At 37.5% G+C, this 22,576-nt stretch overlaps 1 long non-coding RNA gene across 1 annotated transcript in view; it reads right to left on the reverse strand.

Annotated features, from left to right (window-relative positions):
- Window positions 1-302: 302 nt before the first annotated feature.
- The window catches only part of LOC137041084 (uncharacterized), a 28,957-nt gene continuing 6,683 nt past the window's right edge, over window positions 303-22,576 (reverse strand). Inside the window, exons 3-4 of the long non-coding RNA XR_010898021.1 lie at window positions 3,257-3,457; window positions 303-3,118 (exon numbers count right to left, since the gene is read on the reverse strand). This is a non-coding gene — a long non-coding RNA (uncharacterized lncRNA). The remainder of the gene's footprint in view (window positions 3,119-3,256; window positions 3,458-22,576) is intronic.

A 22,576-nucleotide genomic window follows, 5' to 3' on the forward strand; every position in this document is an offset into this window, starting at 1 on the left:
ATAACTTTAAAAGACAATATCTCCGTTTGCATTGAACTTTCAGCGCTGTAACTTTGCAGATACTGTTTATGCTCAAGCAGCAACATTACACACTAACTGAAGTCAAAAAAGTGAAATCGCATGCAAGCACCCCTTTAAGAAACAAATAATAGTTGACTGTTATATTTCCACGGCCAATATATCAGCCGATACTTTGCATTTTTCTGTTTGGTCGAAGTTTTTGAAGCAGGACTTTTATTTTGACAGATACATATAAAATAGCGCCTTAATATCAGCTATTGGCCACCCTGCACTGAAAAAAAAGTAGCCTTACATTTTTAAGTACAATCATCTTCGATGTTTGAGTCATTTCAACTTAAATTACATCAAACTGACTTTAAAAAATGACTTGAATCTTGTATAACAAAAAAAGTTGAAAATTGATTAACTTATTTTGATGAGTTAAAGCAATGTAAAAACATATGTTGTCATAATTTCTTGATCATATATATTTGTAAAGTGTGCTCTCTAAAATATCGGCATCGGCTTTCAAAATTATATCGGTATAGGCCACTACAAATCAGCATATTTTAATGATTTCTGAAGGATCAAGTGACACTAAAAAATGGAGTGATAATGCTGAAAAGTCTGCTTTGCCATCACAGGAATAAATTATATTTTAAAATATACGAGATAACGGTTATTATAACCAATATTGCTGTTATTACTGTATTTAAATTTAAATAAATGCAGCCTTGGTTAGCATAAGATGTTTCTTACAAAAACAATAAAAAATCTTACAGACCCAAAACTTTTGAATTGTCTTATAGATTCAGTGCAAAATATGTATTTATTTATTTTGTTAATCAGGCCAGACAGATGAACCAGACAAAGTAACCAGTCACTAGTCAGACATCCTGGGTCTAATCGATACCAATCCGGGTAGTGATGATAGTGTACCAGTCATACATTGTCACGGCCCATTTAGCAGGGGCTGAATAAGGGTGTTTGAAGAGTGTTTAGGACTAAATGCATGTTATGAAGAAATGAAGATTTTATTGCTGACTTTATAAAGCATGTATTCATTAATAAATATTAACTAGGAGTATTTTAAGCATAATTTTACTCCTCCCACCCCTAGTGTTCACACACTTAGGCTCAGAATGTGCTCTTCAGCTCACATCCATCAGTTTATTCATGCGTGTGGAGAGGTATCAAAAAGCTGTTAGAAAAGTGAGAGAAATCCTTTGTGTCTGGATTGGGAGCCACAGGGGGGAGTAAAGCAGACAGTCTGGACATCAAATCAGGAGCATACTCTCATGGTTTCTGTACTGTTTTATAGCACATGTACCGGTTTTGCAGCAAAACACTCTATAGTCACCTACAATAGCTTAAAAATAGAAAGGCATTTATTTCACTTCACTGATCTACCAACTAGGACACACACTTGATTGAGTAACATGGTTTTAAGGCAAAGTCATACACCACAGTGTCCCTGAATTGCATTAAAGCGTTAATCGACTCAGTAGTTTATTTTTTACTACACTGCACTGGGATTAAGAAACGTCAGATACATTTAGGCGAGATAGACGAGGAGAGTAAAAAGGGAAGAGAACTGAAGGAAGAAAGCGGATGCTGAGGTACGAGTATTTTTAGCATGAGTGAGTTTGTGTGAACATGTTTGAGTGTGAGTCTGACTTAACTTCTGACCTCTGATATTATGCAAATGTGTCTGACTCACAGTCTTGCCATAAGTGTCTGCGTTTTTGACACCTCAAGAAAGCTCTGCAATAAGACATTTAGCATAATAAAAACATATTCTCAGATACATTATAATGTAAAACCATTGAAAACAATCTTTGAGCGGTATAAATAATTATTAAATTTGTAATAAGTGTTACATTGAATAAATACATTGAAAATTGGGGTTTGCACATTTTTATTTTGTTTTCTACACAGTAATATTAATAATCCATAAATGTATAAAATTCATAAATTCATTATTTTTAAAATTAGACCCCCCAGAAAGGAGTTTCCTCATGACATAAACAGTCAAACTGAGGAGTTCATACTCCCGCAGCAGCACATGATGTTGTCGCCTTATGCACCTGATCAGACATTTTATGAGGCTCGGGCTCCAGGGTGATGGTAGGCTCTGTCCTCTTTACTGGTACTGCATTGTGCATTGACTGAAGAGATGCTTGTTAAATCTAGATTTAAACTGAGAGAGTGTGAGCCCCGAAAATGATCAGGAAGGCTATTTCAAGGTGTGAAAATGCTCTCCCTCCTTTAGTGGACGTAGATACTCTAGGTACTAGAATAGAAGCCCATAGTTTTTTTTTACCTTAAAGAGCATGATGGATTTAGGGTGATAGAAGATGAGTTAAATACACAGGCGCTAGACCATTTAGGGCCCTATAGGTCAGTAGCAATACTTTGTAATTGATGCAGAACTTACTAAGTAACTAGATTAACAAATTGGTGTAATGATCATCATTTTCATGACATTTTAGACTGTTTGAAGCTTGTTTATTGAGGATGCAGGGCAACCACCTGATGTATTCCAGGAATCAAGTCTAGAAGTCACGAATGCATGAACTTACTTTTCTGCATCATAGCATGGTCTATAGCTTAGCCATGTTTCTGAGGTGGAAGAAGGCTGTTTTTGTAACATTTGAAACATGAAGACAAAGTTGCTGACTAATATAACACCAGTACATCCTTCTAAATGCAGATTGTATTCTTAGATATTCTGTACGATCTAAACCACATTGATGCATGTCCCTGAATACCAGTGTGATTTTGTTTGTTGATCTAAGAGTATTTTATGATCTATAGTGTATTATGTATAGAGTCAAATGGAGCACTAATATCAAGTTAAACTAGTATTTTGAGATACAGCATTGTTCAGAAGCTAGAAGTAATTTTAACAAGCGCAGTTTCTGTGCTATGATGAGGCCTGAATTCAGAGCAGACTGAACATTTTCATAGATATCAGCACTATTGCTTCTTTTTCTAGTATTTAAGGCATACATTAAGGAAGAAATTAGTCTGTAATGTGTTAAATCATTTGGATCTAATTGTGGTTTCCTAATTAAATGTTTAATAATTTCCAGCTTTAATGGTCTTGGGACTTGACCTAGAGATAAAGACGAGTTTATAATACTGAGAAGAAAAGAGTATATAAATACACAGAGTCTAAAAAAGTACAGAACACAGTATATTTCTGATAACTAAATGGATCATTGGTCTGCCTCAGATGGTGATTGAGTCTCACCTCCGCCTATGAGTGTGGAAAGGTGTTTGGAGGAGAACTGTGACTCTGTGTACTGACCCCTGAGACTGATAAACACAGTCCAGATGGGGACAGAGGGGCCCACAGAGGGAGCCCAGCAGGGCCCGCACACCCTCAGTCAGATACCTCTCCAGTGTCCTCTATAACCCCTCTCCTCTTTCATCCTCTGCAGTCCATATGCATCTGAGAAAAACAACAACAACATAAAATGTCTGTGTGTGTGTGTTCAATTTCTCAAAAGAACCTCACTACTGAAGATCTTAGTGGAGCATTACAAATGAAAGCAGCAACTATCTGCATTGTCATGATAAAGACTATACAAAGCAATAGACAAGAAGTGCTAAGAGCTCTTTAGGAGGGTGATAAAAGCTCTCTTTGTGTGATAATGTGATGAGTGCTAATTGTGTACGGCCATCAGAGCATTCAAAATGCGCAGTTAAACATATCATTTGCATTTTTTTTTCTTATCAAGGCTATAGAAATGCTATTTTATACACAATTCAAAATGTGAGTTTGGATTCAATTTCACAAAATAAAATATTACAACAAAACATAAAAATTATTGTAAATAACAAATAAATGTATTAAATGTTATTGATACTCAAATTTAAGCTAAAATAATAATGGCTGTTCAAGGAACACAGTAATGCCTGCATTAGTGCATCCTGTTGTGTTGATTTATTAAAAATGTCATGCCAAATAGACAGCACCCCCCACTGCCAGTCCATCTGTACACACTATCATAGACACACACACACATTCATATATTACACCAGTATTAATGTGATCTTTAGACATACACTGACCATATGTCCTTCTTACAGCCCATCCATTTTCAATCTGTTTCCCCAAGTCTAAGACATGTGATGAACTAAATGCACCCATTTCATGTGTGGAAGAGCTATTGTGTTACATAAGCCCATGAAGTCTTGAGATGCATGTGTAGTATCCATCTGTACCATTAAAGAAGAGTCTCTCTCTGTAGATGAATGTGCTGTTTCAGCTGGCTGGAAACTAAGGCGAGCTTCACAGTGCTGTATCCAGGGAGTTATTTCTGGCGTGCCTCGATAACGCCAACTGCTGATGACTCTTTAATATGTCCTGTCACTAAACCCTTTCCAGGAAGCTTTCTGAATCTTAGTCATTCTATTCTATTCTATTCTATTCTATTCAATTCTATTCTATTCTATTCTATTCTATTCTATTCTATTCTATTCTATTCTATTCTATTCTATTCTATTCTATTCTATCTTTGGGTTAGTTCACACAAAAATGAAAATTCTGTCATTAATTACTCACCCTCAATTCTATGCTGTTGATGTAGTAAATAAACTTCAGCACTTTCGAGTTACGTCAGAGCTACACCAGACCGCCGGCCTACCATTGGCCGATGCTGTTTTATATATATATATATATATATATATATATATATATATATATATATACAGTCTTGTTCAAAATAATAGCAGTACAATGTGACTAACCAGAATAATCAAGGTTTTTAGTATATTTTTTATTGCTACGTGGCAAACAAGTTACCAGTAGGTTCAGTAGATTGTCAGAAAACAAACAAGACCCAGCATTCATGATATGCACGCTCTTAAGGCTGTGCAATTGGGCAATTAGTTGAAAGGGGTGTGTTCAAAAAAAATAGCAGTGTCTACCTTTGACTGTACAAACTCAAAACTATTTTGTACAAACATTTTTTTTTTTCTGGGATTTAGCAATCCTGTGAATCACTAAACTAATATTTAGTTGTATGACCACAGTTTTTTAAAACTGCTTGACATCTGTGTGGCATGGAGTCAACCAACTTGTGGCACCTCTCAGCTGTTATTCCACTCCATGATTCTTTAACAACATTCCACAATTCATTCACATTTCTTGGTTTTGCTTCAGAAACAGCATTTTTGAAATCACCCCACAAGTTCTCAATTGGATTAAGGTCTGGAGATTGGGCTGGCCACACATAACATTAATTTTGTTGGTTTGGAACCAAGACTTTGCCCGTTTACTAGTGTGTTTTGGGTCATTGTCTTGTTGAAACAACCATTTCAAGGGCATGTCCTCTTCAGCATAGGGCAACATGACTTCTTCAAGTATTTTAACATATGCAAACTGATCCATGATCCCTGGTATGAGATAAATAGGCCCAACACCATAGTAGGAGAAACATGCCCATATCATGATGCTTGCACCTCCATGCTTCACTGTCTTCACTGTGTACTGTGGCTTGAATTCAGAGTTTGGGGGTCGTCTCACAAACTGCCTGTGGCACTTGGACCCAAAAAGAACAATTTTACTCTCATCAGTCCACAAAATGTTCCTCCATTTCTCTTTAGGCCAGTTGATGTGTTCTTTGGCAAATTGTAACCTCTTCTGCACATGCCTTTTTTTTAACAGAGGGACTTTGCGGGGGATTCTTGAAAATAGATTAGCTTCACACAGACGTCTTCTAACTGTCACAGTACTTACAGGTAACTCCAGACTGTCTTTGATCATCCTGGAGGTGATCATTGGCTGAGCCTTTGCCATTCTGGTTATTCTTCTATCCATTTTGATGGTTGTCTTCCGTTTTCTTCCACGTCTCTCTGGTTTTGCTCTCCATTTTAAGGCATTGGAGATCATTTTAGCTGAACAGCCTATCATTTTTTGCACCTCTTTATAGGTTTTCCCCTCTCTAATCAACTTTTTAATCAAAGTACGCTGTTCTTCTGAACAATGTCTTGAACGACCCATTTTCCTCAGCTTTCAAATGCATGTTCAACAAGTGTTGGCTTCATCCTTAAATAGGGCCCACCTGATTCACACCTGTTTCTTCACAAAATTGATGACCTCAGTGATTGAATGCCACACTGCTATTTTTTTGAACACACCCCTTTCAACTAATTCAACTAATTGCCCAATTGCACAGCCTTAAGAGCGTGCATATCATGAATGCTGGGTCTCATTTGTTTTCTGAGAATCTACTGAACCTACTGGTAACTTGTTTGCCACGTAGCAATATAAAATATACTAAAAACCTTGATTATTCTGGTTAGTCACATTGTACTGCTATTATTTTGAACAATACTGTATATATATATATATATATACATATATATATATATATATATATATATATATATATATATATATATATAATGAAAAAAATCTATCTAATAGCGTGAAACAAATAAAAAATCATCAAGCATGTCAAAGTGATTTCACAGGGTATTTAAGCCGAAGGACCAACATGAATAAAACCAATACATAATTAAAGATGATATTTTGATATTTCCAGTCATATAATTGAGCTCATACGTTTACCATCAAGAGTGCCGAGTCACCTTTCATCACATCCCCGATGTCAAGCCACATTTGTGCAAACAGTCTAGTCCTGTACCCCACCCTCCCCTGTTTCCGAGGTGGAAGAAAGCTGCTTTTGTAGCAAATGAAATATGATGTTTGAAAGTTGCTGTCTAATAACACCCAGGTATATAACTGTAAATTATTTAGTAACAGTACATCCTTCAAAATGCAAATTGAGAGATTCTGTGTACAGGTTTTTGGTCCAATAAGTAATGCCTCAGTCAAAAAATCCCTCCAATATTTTATATCTTTAACACATCAACTTGGATAATTTAGAGATTTCATCTGGTCATATCAACGGCATAACAGTGGAAACTAATTCCATGTTTTCTTATAATATTACCAAGGGGCAGCATATATATTGAAAAAAGCAGAGGGCCTAAACACAGATCCTTGTGGCACTCCATCATTTACTGATGTCATATTAGATTTTTCCCCATTTAAATAGACAAAATGGTAACGGCCTGGTACGATCTAAACCACCTTAATACATGTCCCTGAATACCAGTGTCATTTTGTTGTCGATCTAAGAGTATTTTATGATCCATAGCGTCAAACGCTGCACTAAGATCAAGTTAAGTTTTGAGATACAGCCTTGATCAGAAGCTAGAAATCATTTACAATTTTAACGAGCTATGAAAGTAATAATGAAAAAAATCTTACTGACCCAAATCTTTTGAACTTGCGTATATTGCAAAAGTAATGTATAACAAATAAAGTCTGCTGCACCAAACATGTCAAGCGATTGCAAAGGGTATTTAAACCGAAGAACCAACATTAAAAAAAACAATACAATTAAATATGTATTTTCCAGTCATGACACCATTCAGCTCATACATTAACCCAAGAGTGCCGAGTCACCTTTCATCGCGTGCCCGACGGCAAGCCACATTTGTGCCAACAGTAGTCCTGTACCTCTCCCTTCCCCCTCAAAAGCAGCTTATGGATTACTTGCAAAAGCACTTGTAAACCCTGTGTGACGAAACACTGTGTCTTAAACAAAAAAGCACATTGTAGGCCAATAATATAATGACTGTGATCATTTAACCTCTCAACATGCATCTCAAATATATGCAATTTTAATATACAGTACATTGTGCTGTTTTATCGTGTGTGTGTGTGTGTGTGTGTGTGTGTGTGTTTGTGTGTGTGTCCACTGGTAGAACAAGGCTTTATGTAAGAAGATAAGGGAAGGTGAGCGGGTGCAGAGCGGGCTGACAGACCAGTGTTTTTTTCCCCTGGCTGCACTGCAGACATCCCAATCTACTTTACTCTCACCTCAACACTAACGTGTCACATATCAAAGTGACTAAGACATTGTCACACGTCATCCACGTGGAGAGGTTCTCTATGTCATTGTGAGAGTGTTTAAGGAAGAGATGTGGTGTGTGATTGCATTCCTTCTAATACCATGATCCAACATCTTAATCGTCAATTAAATACTAATGACATACGTTAAAAAAAAATATTTTATTTAGCCAGAATTCTTAAACTTGTCTTCTGTAGAGCTGCTTTGAATTTGTTGCATAATTTATGAATTTTGCAACATTTAGAACACGGGACACAATGTCATCTAATGAATTGTATGTACTTTAAGTGGAAAACACACACACACACACACACACACACACACACACACACACACACACACACACACACACACACACACACACACACACACACACACACACACACACACACACACACACACACACACACACACACACAGCAGTCAATAAATCAGTCTTTAACAAAGCACTTTGAAAGACTAGAAAGGAAATGAGTAGGTTGGAAATAAAACTACAGGAGCCTTAATGAGAGGATGTGAACACACCGGTGTTTACAGTCATGACATAAGAGCATAATTACTTATTCCTTTTCTGTTAGACTATTTTTACTGCAGATCCTATGCCCAGGGGCGTAGCACCAAATTTTGGGCCCTGGGTACAAACCATCTTGCTGGGCCCCCGTACCATGTATGTGTATGTATAGAAAACTGACTTCTAAAGGCCCCCCCCCTGCCTCGGGCCCTGGTTACTCAGTACCCTTTATCCCCCCAGTCCCACGCCCCTGCCTATGCCTCACCTGTTACAAGCAGATTTGCTTGCATAGATCATTAATATGGAATATTTCAGAGAATTGTGGAATTATGTTTAACAGTAAAATTGCAGCGGGGTGAAATTGATTTGGTGAGATGGGTTTATAGAAGCAGGTGAAGGACAGCCAGAGGACTGACATTGTCAGGCTGTACTGCACAGACAGGTTGTGTTATTTAATCTGTCCCTTGGCTTTCTGTCATATTGTTTTCTAAATTGTTTCGCACTTTTTCGTTAAAACACCTTCTCCTATACAGATTAATATGCAAGTTTAATTGTAATTGTACTACAGGAGCTCTTGAATGCTTGAATCTTATTGGTTGACGAAAGTATGGACACAATATGTTGAGGTGTGGTAACGTAGTATAAGTGGAATAATTGACTCCGGTTCACTGAAATATTAGAAAATAACGCACACAGGTTCAAATAGTTTACGTTGTTGTGTCAATTATTTCAGTAGGTTCATCAGGTTGACACAATCATTGACACAATCACCCACACAATCATTAACTCGCGTCTCGCGAGTCCTCTCAGCACAACAACACAACCTCTCTGGTGTTGAAGGCTGGAAGATGAGCGATGACGGTGGTGTGGGACCTGCTTCCGCCGTTTTCAGAAACTGTGAAATCCTGAATGGCAGTGACGGAGACACTGAGTCTATTGCCGCGGTAACAGGGCAGATTTTGAAAAGGGGGCTGACAGCTAACTCAATGCGGGCATAGCCACGGGCTGCACATCACTTTGCAACGGGCCCTGAAGTATGGAGAGACCTGGCAAGACCCTGCGTTCTCTTTACAAATCGGCATCTTAGCCAGGAGAGAACTATGCAAAAGCATTTAACGTACAACTAAAACTATTTTACACTTAGACTATACATTTTATTTATGAAAAAACATTTGTATTTTGTTTTTATATTTTTATTCTATGCATGTTAGTTTCAGCATGACACGATTCAGCATTTAAACTTTTAAAATATAGCCTTTCTCTTCTAGAGAAAATATATTCTCATATATTCTATAAAATATTGATCACTTGTCCTGCATACAGATTATTATTTTTTTACATCAGATGCTTTCTAGAATGACAGTCCCTCCCCTTATAGGAAATAAAGGAGAGATAGAGAAATTAGATGAATATGAACACACACACACACACACGTTTTTATATCTTTACGAAAAATGTCCAGACTAAATCGTTTTTTTACTGTACAAACTGTATTTTCACAGAAAACTCTCTGCATTTTTACGTTTTCAAAAAACATCACTTGGTATGATTCTTAAGCTGTTTTTCTCATGGGGCCCAACCATGGCCCCACAATGTCAACATGTTTCGCATTTTACTATCGCTGTGTGGACATTTGGTCCTCATAATGTAGGTTAACTGGTTTGTCAGCCAAAAATGAAAATTTTGTCAATAATTACTTCCCCTCATGTCATTCCAAACCCGTAAGACCTTTGATCATCTTTGTTCAGCTTCCAGGTTCTACATCAGAACCCCGGCTTACTATTGGCCGACGCTGATCACGTGATCACCACAACGCATACCTGTGAGTGATGCTAACGCAGCAGCTGGCCAATAATGAGGTGGCATTATGCTGATGTCTTTAGTACTTTTCTGGGCCTTGAAAGTTGCAATGACGTTGCTGCTGGATGATTCAGAAAGCTCTCAGATTTCATCAAAAATATCTTAATTTGTGTTCTGAAGATGAACGAAGGTTTTAGAGTTTTGTAATGGCATGAATGTGAGTAATTAATGACAGAATATTCATTGGGGTGAACTAATCCTTTAAAGGAGGACGCATACACAGTATATTTGCAATCTAATTCTGTACTAACAATACTTATATCCTCACTGTTTTTACAAGGCCAGGTACAATCATTTCCTGTGGTTCAGTTTTTTTAATATGTGAGGTAATAATTCAGAGCTGCGGGTGACCCCTCAACTTAGGTGAGGCAGAAAGCTCTCTCCACCCCTCCCCTTCCATCCACATGCCTCCATTTTGCTGCTGAGCCTGTTCCTCATGAATTAATGAGCCTTGCAGTGCGGCAGTGAGGCCACAATGTGCTGCGATGACTCTCAAGAGTTCTGCCGCAGCCTGACAGCAATTCAGTTATACTATAAATTCAGTCCTGCATTCCAATTTACAGACTGGACTACCGACCAACATCCCCTTAAACTAGCTGAATTGTTGTAGGATTGCATCTAACCTTTGTCATTAAATGTAGTTTATTATAATGCAACATCTGCTGCTTTGGGTTATTCTACGACTGATAAAAAACCTAAAAAATAAAGATTCTGGCATCATTTACTCACCTTCATGCTCTTCCAAACCTCAATGACTTTCTTTCATCTTTGGAACACAAAGGAAAATATTTGGAAAAATATTGGTACGTAGGCAGTTTATTTTCCCATTGACCATAGCAAAAAAACTACTATTTCTTAATATTAATAATAATATTTCTTCAAAATATCTTTGCTTATGTCCCACACTGTAAAAAAAATATTGTTGGTTTAACTTAAAAAACTAAGTAACCTGGTTGCCCTAAAAAATGTTGATACAATGAAGGAAATTGGTTTAATATACTCAAAATATTATTGTATCTGAACCACATAATATGTGATAAATCATGCAAATAGCACAATTTGGCATGTTTCACTGCGTCATCACACATAAAACACACAATTACCCAATATGCTTACAAAATCTTCATCTTCATGAAATGTTCATTGTATTAACTCAATGTTTTAATTTCAATGAACTGGAAGCAACCAGGCAACGTATTTTTTAAATATTCTTTTACAGTGCACAGACAAAAGAAAGGCATTCAGGTTTGGACTGACATGAGGGTGAGTAAATGATGAGAGAATTTTCATTTTGGGGTGCACTATGTCTTTAAAGGGATAGATCCCCAAAATGCAAATAGGGAGAGAATGGAGCAAAAGATGTAGAGCAGATGTGTGATGATGGAGAGCGTTGCATGAGGGGGAGGGGCTATACGTATCTAGAGTGTAACGGGATATTGGCTGCAGTACTTCTCTTGCTTGTCACATTGCTGTTAAACTTTAATGTAATCAGAGTGGCATGGCTGGGAGTGAATGGCCTTCAGAGCAAGACATGCATCAGAGACGGGGTAGATAAAACGCTGTAATACAGGAAAAGCAAGAGCAGATGAAAAATGACACCAAGTCTCCTCTTTCACTCTCTCTGTTCCTCTTTAATGCTGACTTGCGTCCAGTGCCTCCTTTGAATGTTATTTTGACCTTTAGACGAGAAAAAGCTTTCCACTGCCTATTCCTCTCTGTATTAAGAATTTGTTTCGCTTCTGTTTTATTTTAAAAGTGAAGTGTCATTTTATGCACAACTAATGTCACTAAATGGAATAGGGAAAATATGTGCAGACAGCGAAGCAAATGTCATTTGAAAGTTGACTAGTTTTAGCATTTCATAACGTATATTTTCTCAAATATTTTTCCAAATCATGTCTGTGGCAAGGTTGTATAAGGACACCTTACAGCAACCAACATCTTCCTTCATCTGCATTGGAGCAGTGTGTGAAGTGACAGAACAACTGTTCAAAGAAAGGAGAATAGGATAGAGGACAGGTGAAAAAAGTCACAGGAGTGTGAGATGCCCAGGTGCATCATGGGAGACTGCAGCACTGCAGTGGTAACTGCAGTAGCTCCTCCTCCTAGATTGTCTTACACACGCACAAATGCATTCATCTTATCAGCCTTGCACATTCACAAGGACAGGAAAACATCACAGCAGGAGGAGTCTTAAAGGCACGTGGAACAGGACAGCGACACACTTTTATTACAAATCCCACATGCAGACTTTTAGATGAGATGTTAAATCATTCATAACTTAAGGCGGGCTGTGCTTAATTGCTTTTTCTATCTTCTGCTCTGAATAAAAAAGCCTTCCGTGTCCTGCAGCGTATCAAGCCATTCAGCAAATAGAGCTATCAGACATAAGACTGAGAGAGCCAAAAGGAGAGCCTTTAGCTCCAGTCCAAAACCTAGAGAGCATTTTACGACAGCAAAAAACGATCCAAAATGGCGGTAGAGTCATTAGAAATGTACTTCATTCAGTACTGAAAAGTATTAATAAAACCAATTCAATCTAATTAAAATGTACAGGTTTATGCAGCATTTATGTTAGGAATTTGTTATAATTTTGCATATTAGGCTATTTTGTCAATCAACATCAGAATCTGATGGCCCCGCCACTACATTATTAAAGCTACAGTTGAGTGCATGAAGTGTCCAATATTCCACACTTCCTTTTTCAACTAATTAAAGTCATATTTTTGTGTATATTTGTATACAATATATTTATATGTAAAATATCCCAAAAACACAGTTTTTCGTGTGCATATGATACGCACTTTATGGCGTATTATACGTACGAACCCCCCACCCCACCACACCCCACCACCCTAAACCTACCCAAGAGCGTGTCATATGCACGCCATAAAGTGTGTATCATATGCACGCAAAAAACTGTGTAGCATTTGCACGCCTAAACTCATTTTGGCGTATCCATTCCACGAGATTTCACACTCGTACTATTTATACGGATACAGTTACACAACAAAAAACGAATCATTGATAGGCTATACCGCGTATACACGGCATAATCAGAGAGAGCTTTCATCTTCATACAATATACTTTAAAACTAATTGCATGTCATTTAGCAACAGTCATTTAGTCATCCTGATTTTATTAATGTTATTAATATCAATCTAGATTAGAGTGCATCAAGTCTCTCATACCAGCCACCGAGCTTACGCACAGAATGTTATAATGACATAACTTTTTCAACACACTCATTACAAAAAGTACATTAAGAGGCTAGATACATTTCTAAAAACTTAATTTTGGGTAACTGCTAAAATAATTCATTTTAAATATAGGCCTTAATATAGCCTATATATTTTATATATTATATCTATCCTATATATATATATATATATATATATATATATATATATATATATATATATATATATATATATATATATATATATATATATATATATATATAAATAAATGACAAAAGCACATAATTAAAATAACTAAAACTTCAGCTAAATTTAAAATAGAAATCTATAATAAATACTATAATCGTATACAAATATCATACTAAAAAAATGTTAATATATTCAAAATATATATGTATATTTTGGTAATATAAAGCAGCAAAGCTCAAAGTTTAAGATGTGAGAGTGCTTGTAAGTGGGAAACAAGCAAAGACATTCAATCTTTCATACATTCAAGTGGACCTCCCCATTTCTGCCCCTGCCTCCTCATGGCCTTTAATCTAGAAAACTCTCATACAAGAACATAATTACAGTCAGCAGACAATTGCTCCCCATGTCCCTGAGTGCACAGAAACACTTTAGCAAGCCTTTTTGAATGCGTCTTGTCAATGGCGCTTTGAAATCCTCTGCATTTCCCATGGCTATGTGGCAGACACAGGTGTCAGATGAGACAGCTTTGATGAGCATCTTGCTTTGAGAAAAACACAGGATGGCATTGTTACACAGACTGTGGCCATGAAAGCAACAGTACCATGTTCCCGTGTGTTAATGTGATGCCAACAGGTGCAGCGGGAGGTACAGAGGTCTCAGAAAACCAAAGGCGAGTGACAAACCAATACATTTGATCAACATTGTTTGAACGGACACTTTTACTTTACTATAAATCATGATCATTACAATGAATTAAGTCATGGCTGGGATGAAAAGTTAAGTGTGGATGTTAAACAATAATTTATTTAATTAACTTAATAAGGAAAAAGAGACTACCACAACTTGTTTAATGTGACTTTAAAAATATATAAGTATACATACATATACTGTATATATATATATATATACACAGGTCCTTCTCAAAAAATTTGCATATTGTGATAAAGTTCATTATTTTCCATAATGTTATGATAAAAATTAAACTTTCATATATTTTAGATTCATTGCTCACCAACTGAAATATTTCAGGTCTTCTATTGTTTTAATACTGATGATTTTGCCATACATCTCAAAACATTTGCATATCATGAAAAGGTTCTCTAAACGAGCTATTAACCTAATCATCTGAATCAACTAATTAACTCTAAACACCTGCAAAAGATTCCTGAGGCTTTTAAAAACTCCCAGCCTGGTTCATTACTCAAAACTGCAATCATGTGTAAGACTGCAGACCTGACTGCTGTCCAGAAGGCCATCATTGACACCCTCAAGAGAGAGGGTAAGACACAGAAAGAAATTTCTGAACGAATAGGCTGTTCCCAGAGTGCTGTATCAAGGCACCTCAGTGGAAAGTCTGTGGGAAAGAAAAAGTGTGGCAAAAAACGCTGCACAACGAGAAGAGGTGACCGGACCCTGAGGAAGATTGTGGAGAAGGACCGATTCCAGACCTTGGGGGACCTGCGGAAGCAGTGGACTGAGTCTGGAGTAGAAACATCCAGAGCCACCGTGCACAGGCGTGTGCAGGAAATGGGCTACAGGTGCCGCATTCCCCAGGTCAAGCCACTTTGGGCTACAGAGAAGCAGCACTGGACTGTTGCTCAGTAGTCCAAAGTACTTTTTTTGGATGAATGCAAATTTTGCATGTCATTCGGAAATCAAGGTGCCAGAGTCTGGAGGAAGACTGGGGAGAAGGAAATGCCAAAATGCCTGAAGTCCAGTGTCAAGTACCCACAGTCAGTGATGGTCTGGGGTGCCATGTCAGCTGCTGGTGTTGGTCCACTGTGTTTTATCAAGGGCAGGGTCAATGCAGCTAGCTATCAGGAGATTTTGGAGCACTTCATGCTTCCATCTGCTGAAAAGCTTTATGGAGATGAAGATTTGGTTTTTCAGCACGACCTGGCACCTGCTCACAGTGCCAAAACCACTGTTAAATGGTTTACTGACCATGGTATTACTGTGCTCAATTGGCCTCCCAACTCTCCTGACCTGAACCCCATAGAAAATCTGTGGGATATTGTGAAGAGAAAGTTGAGAGACGCAAGACCCAACACTCTGGATGAGCTTAAGGCCGCTATCGAAGCATCCTGGGCCTCCATAACACCTCAGCAGAGCCACAGGCTGATCGCCTCCATGCCACGCCGCATTGAAGCAGTCATTTCTGCAAAAGGATTCCTGACCAAGTATTGAGTGCATAACTGAACATAATTATTTGAAGGTTTACTTTTTTTTTGTATTAAGAACACTTTTCTTTTATTGGTCGGATGAAATATGCTAATTTTTTGAGATAGGAATTTGGGGTTTTCATGAGCTGTATGCCAAAACACATTTTTTGAAGTTATTCTAAATATTAGTAATATTGCACAGTATTAGTTTTTTTACTATATTAAAATATGTTTTTAAAATAAATGTAGCCTTGCTGAGCATATGAGACTTCTTTCATAAACATTAAAAAAATCGTTTAAACCATAGTATATTAGTCAAGTGTAGGTTTTCATTTCATTTTCCCAGAGACAGCATACATCAGTCATATAAGCTGTAAAAATAAATGAAGGTGCGCAGGACACCCAATCAAGTCTTGTATTTTAATAGGAGGATGTTTAGGAGGAAGGTGCTTATGATGACAGTGATAGATTCTGGGTAAGAAATGCCCTAGAATCTGTTAGACAAGGAGACAAAGATTGAAGACATGAAGGGAATGAAACTGGAGGGTGGTGGATCTGATGGTGGGTCCTGCCTTCCAAAAGATACACACCTTGGGGCATAATAAATGACATTTTTTTTTTTATCTTTTTAACACATTCTGCAGGAACAATTTCAAGTGTAGCATAAAATACAGATGAAAAGAAACATTTTGGGACTGTTTGCATGTTATGCTCAAGCAAATTATTTGCTGTTAGCGTTTAAACATTCCCTGGGATGGTTGTTTGGCAAAGAGCTCTGAGCTCTTTCAGTACAGAGATGAAGGACACTGGCATTAAACATGATTATATAACACGCTTATAGATGTGAAATTCACTGCATGATGGGATGAGAGAGGGGAATGGGGACAAAGACAAAGTAAGAGATAAAGGCAAGCTTTACATGTCCACTGATGTGGAAAAAGCTCAATCAATACTGTACCCAATTACCCCCCACACCCCCAAAATATTACATTATTCTGCCTTTAGAAATGCACCAATATCAAAATTCTAGCTAATAATTATATTAATTTTATGGTATGTTACTGATAAATTGCAGATATTAAAATTATAATACTATTGTTTAAACAAATAAAAAATAAAGCTTTGTTTACATGCACCCACACATTCTGTTAATAATCAACCTTTTATTTAAACTGTTATTAATCAAATTATTTTATTAAATATAATCTTAAGGAAGTCTCAAAATCAATATCTGTTTTTGTGTGCATCTCTTTAAATGCAAATGAGCTGCTGCTCCCCACCCCCATTTCCAGAAGAGTCAAACACGTCCATCTAGCGTGTTTAGATAGAGAACTGAAGCAAAATTAGAGCAGTGGAATGGGGAAACGCGTTCTATCTTCATTGAAACTGTTCCATCGTGACATAACATTGGAAAATGAGAACGACTCATTTTGAGACACTGTTTATGAATTGTGTAGATTAAAAAAAAAAGGAGTGGGTGGATTTTTACCATTATAGGGTGGTTGTGTACAAACACTGTTGACACATTTATGTTCAAACACAGCATAGAGTGAATTTTGCATATTAGGGCCCCTTTAAAACCATTGATTTTAAGTACTCAGGTATGTTTACATGTAATAATTTCATCAGATTCTCAGATCTCACACAAGAAATCAGCAGCGCTCAGGTTACAAAAATGTGTTTTTCACTGTAAACGTCTGAAGTTTTTTAGATGCACAAAGACGTGTGTTGTTGAATGGCGCAATAATAAAAAAAATATAATCTCCAATTTCAGTCTTTTACAGCGTATCCAAAACAGAAGTGAATCAATCTGAACAAAACAAATATTCTATATGACCTGCCTTTTCAAGACCTATTGAACAATGAAATGAATCGGTTTAATGTGGCATTTTCCACCATTATGCTGTGTAGTTGGCTGGGAGACTACGTGGGCATCCAGTCAGTGCAGAGGCTGGGAACCATGCCTTCACTCATAATTACCCACTCCACACAGCCTGCTGCGTCCTCTCAGCTAATCTGAGAGGTGAAAGGAGCAGCATGACATCATCGCCTCTTTTGTTCTCATGGCAACAATGGAGGCAATGTTTCATTAATACAGTAGCCATGGCGTTCATATGCAAATGTGCGTCTGTGAATGAACGTCCAGCAGGTGGAAAGGGGAGGGAGAGCTATTCTACACTCATCTAATGATGGCTCGTTTGCAGGAGACGGCAAGAAACCCAATGACATGTAGGCCAAAGGCACAAGGTCCAATTTTGTCTCTTAGCACAGAAATCAATTACAGCACAGAGCACGGAGGGAAAATAACTGCAGTCTTGACAAGGCCACACAGCCCCAGGACAAACCTAGCGAAAAGCAGACAGATGAAGGTGACTGGGTTTTTTTCCGTCTTCATTGTTTTCTCTAATAGGTGGTTTTGGGGAACAGGAGTTGAATGCATAAACACTACTGTAGAAAGAGTGTTTAAAGATGCATTAAAGGAGAAATGAGCCTTTCTCTTTCACCCACTCCGGAGCAGACAAAGCCACAGGAGCTGGAGGAGGGGGAAAGAGAGAGACAAGAGAGGGAAATACAGCGGAGGGGTCAATGTCAGACATGTTTGTTTCCTCCACTGCAAACCTCATGCTGGCAACTAAATGCCAGAATGCAAACATTACAACCATTCAAGAATATAATGAAACAATACAGATAAACGCATGATTATTGTAATGTTATGGCTAGTAACTGACAAATGGCAGATATTAAAATTCCATCATTTAAAACTAAAACCATTAAAACAATCATCTAAAAATGTTTGAATTTAAGCATCATGACATAATGTACAGTATAAAATATATTCATTTTTTTAAAGTATTAATGAATTTATTTTAAGATTTATTAGTAACACTTTACAAAGGTTAACTTTGTCCACATTGTTGAACTAATCAATGGAAAATACTTCTAAAGCATTTATTAATCTTAGTTAATGTTAATTTCAACATTTACTAATTTAAATGTCATTATTACCATCAAATGTTGTATAATATTATTTAATTGACCTGCGCTAACAAGCTACCTATGTAGATTGTTCCAAAATGCTCACTTAATATGTCTTGAGATGAGTCCTATACTGTGTGTAATGGCAGAAAAAAATGCTACACATTTGAGCAGCAAGTCAGCTGAGCTGTCATGCAGCATCATATGAATGCCTCCACACGTGACCAGCAGAAGAGACAGGGAGGGAGAATGAGACAGCAGACCCCACCCACTCCACTTCATCTAAAATTGAAGATACTAGTTCACATCTCGCAGGAAAACACGATCAGTGTGATTGATATGTATTTGGGGGAGAGCGGTTGTTCCCTTTTATCAGTGTATAAATCTGCTACAGACATGATATACTCGGATACACACTCCGGCTGCATAGCCCAGCACATCCCTGTGACGTTGCACACCGTGTGACTCAGTGAGAATGAGCGTGTGTGTGTGTGTGTGTATGTCAGTGAATTAGACAATATGTGAGTGTGTTATGTAATGCAGAGCATTTGTTGCATGCTCCATCCCATCTGCAGCTGAGAGCTGTTTTTCTGTGAGTCAGCTAAGTGCTGCTACATCAAGTATGACTTTCTATAGCACTAAAGAGTGTACAGGGTATGGACACAGGAATGGGATCCATTACTGTAGAGCTCAAGCACTAAGCTTAATTCCTCTCAAGCACGATGCAAAAAGTCTGAAAGTCTTTGAAATCGCTTGAGATCCATTATAAGAGGCTCTTTCGGGTGCTTAATGGTTTAATATGCGAGTCTGGTACTTAAGAGACCAACACCCAGTAAAGCATGTTGCACTGTGCTTTAATCAGTCCCATCTGCTTTTATCATTAAAAAGTTATATCTCTAAATAAATAAATAGTATTTTTTTAAATATGCACCAGGTATGCGCCAACATTGCTGACGATATAATAAGCCAATAATTAACTTCATGCTAGGGCCGATAGCCAACAAATGGCCAGTACTAAAATTCTATACTCTTTTGTCTAAATAAATAATAATAAAAAATGTTAAACACTAAAACAAAAATCAATTGTTTTAAAAGATCAAAACAGAACAAAAAAGTATTTCTGAGATTTTCTAAAGATTATATTTAACAGTATTATTACAGTATTAAACAGACAACAACATAGACCGAGACAATGTTGACAGAAATAAACTTTTATTTAAAGACTTCTAACTAAATTAAATACTGTCAGCTTATCTTGTATTTAATATCATTGTGTATTTAGTATAAATATTCCTTCAAGATCACACCAATCAGTTTGCAAAGCCTTTAAACAGTCATGTATGACTCATGTATGAATATTTAAAGGCTTTGTACGATGGTTAACACACTTATTGGTGTGATCATGAAGAATTATTACACCTCCAGTTTAGAAACAAAGCCCATGAGGCAGTTCACAGTAACCCCATAAACAGTTAAGTGCTGAACTCTACAGCTTCAGTCTCTCAGCTGAATACACCGTTGTTTGGCATAGAGACTGAAGGGCAGGCTCTCTCCACTCATAGATGGGCTCTGTCACTGCAGGAGGGACAGCAGTCTAGATTTATTATTCAAGATAATTGAGCTCTTATGAAAGCCGATGCTGACCTAAATTCATTTGACTGGTTAAAATTTAAATGGCCTCTGCCATTGCCAGCCCGTGACCGCAATAGGCTGAGAGCAAAGGCAAAGCAGCCAATCTTTATTGGCCACTGAATGGAGGAGCTGGAAATTTGGTTACGTCAAGCTGTTTGCGTACAATAGCGCCTGCCATTTTGCTCGAAAGATTTGGGCATTCTGCCACAGTTGTTTTCCAGTATTATATTACATCATAAACTAGATCTGTATATCCATTTAAAGTGTCTTTTTATTGTTAAAAGTACTTCAGCTTGACAGAAGTCTCTAAATGTGCTTTACTCTTAATTAATGCAACTAAAAACTGTGATATGAATGAACTTTCAGAGACACAACACTCATTGATTCAAAAACTATTCAAATGGTGCTGTTGGATAGGGCAGTGGAGAACAGATGGCTGCTGATTGGTCAATGTTCAGTGGGTACAGAAAGTATTCAGACCCCCTTAAATTTTCCACTCTGTGTTATATTGCAGTCATTTGCTAAAATATTTTAAGTTAATTTTTTTTCTCATTAATGTACACACAGCACCCCATATTGACAGAAAACACAGAATTGTTGACATTTTTGCAGATTTATTAAAAAAGAAAAACTATTCAGAGCCTTTGCTCAGTATTTAGTAGAAGCACCCTTTTGATCTAATACAGCCATGAGTCTTTTTGGGAAAGATGCAACAAGATTGTCACACCTATAATTGGGGATCGCCAATGTCACGTGATTTCAGCAGTTTCGATCGAGTTTCAAACTGCTGAAATCACGTGACATTGGCGATCCGAATCATTGACTCATGAACCGTATGAATCTTTTTTTGAGGAACACGGAAGAGGAGACAATGCTGAGTAAAGTCGTAGTTTTTGTTATTTTTGGACCAAAATTTATTTCCGATGCTTCAAGAGATTCTAATCAACTAACTGATGTCACATATGGACTACTTTGATGATGTTTTTATTCCCTTTCTGGACATGGACAGTAAAGTGTGCATAGACTGCATAAGCTCTCGGACTAAATATAAAATATCTTAAACTGTGTTCTGAAGATGAACGGAGGTCTTAGGGGTGTGGAATGACATTTGGGTGAGTCATTAATGACATCAATTTCATTTTTGGGTGAACTAACCCTTTAAGTGCAGCAGAAGTTTTTTTGTAACCTTGGCCAGATCTGTGCCTTGCCACAATTCTGTCTCTGAGCTCTTCAGGCAGTTCCTTTGACCTCATGATTCTCATTGGGTCTGACATGCACTGTGAGCTGTAAGGTCTTATATAGACAGGTGTGTGGCTTTCCTAATCAAAACCAATCAGTATAATCAAACACAGCTGGACTCAAATGAAGGTGTAGAACCATCTTAAGCAGGGCTTAATTCTCCGAGGTGTACATAATAGAAGTTGCAAAATAATAGCCTATTAAGGCGGCGTGTACAAACAGGTGTTCTCGCCTCACCCGGCGTATGTTTTCAATTGTTTCCAATGGATGCGCCGCACTTTTCCACCAACAGCTGGCAGGTTTTGTCCATTTTTACGCGTTGAGCGTCCATAGTTCAACTTTGGGTGAACATCAATGTCCAATCACAGTGGAGGAGAGGCGGGACAAATGCCACAACCACCAACCGGCGCTTCAAACAACGACTGATGTTTGACATTACAACACCGCAAGGGCGCTTAATAATCAGGAATGCAAACTAATAACGTTTTCTTGACCTGGTTTTCTTGGAAGCCTTCAGTAAATTTACATTTACAACTTTGTTTTTACCGATCCAGACAAAAATGAAAAGACTGCTTCAAACAAAGCTCAGCTTTGAAAAGAGAAAAGATACAGGGCAAGAGAAGGAGACTGGGGAAAAAAGAAAGAGAGAAGATGATGGCGATGAGACAGAAAGAGCAGGTAGCCCACTGTGCTCAGAATAGAAAAAGCATTAGCCTACAATATATTCCTAATTGCTACACATAATGTGATTCTTGTCTGTGAAATCCAGGCTAAAGTCTCATAATCTAATATTGAGATTAGGAGCATCACATTTAGATTTCACTCATTGGTTATATTTTCACATTGATTTCTATCTTTGACATGATCTTACT

The sequence above is a fragment of the Pseudorasbora parva genome, chromosome 15 (assembly GCF_024679245.1).
Source record: "Pseudorasbora parva isolate DD20220531a chromosome 15, ASM2467924v1, whole genome shotgun sequence".
NCBI lineage: Eukaryota > Metazoa > Chordata > Actinopteri > Cypriniformes > Gobionidae > Pseudorasbora > Pseudorasbora parva.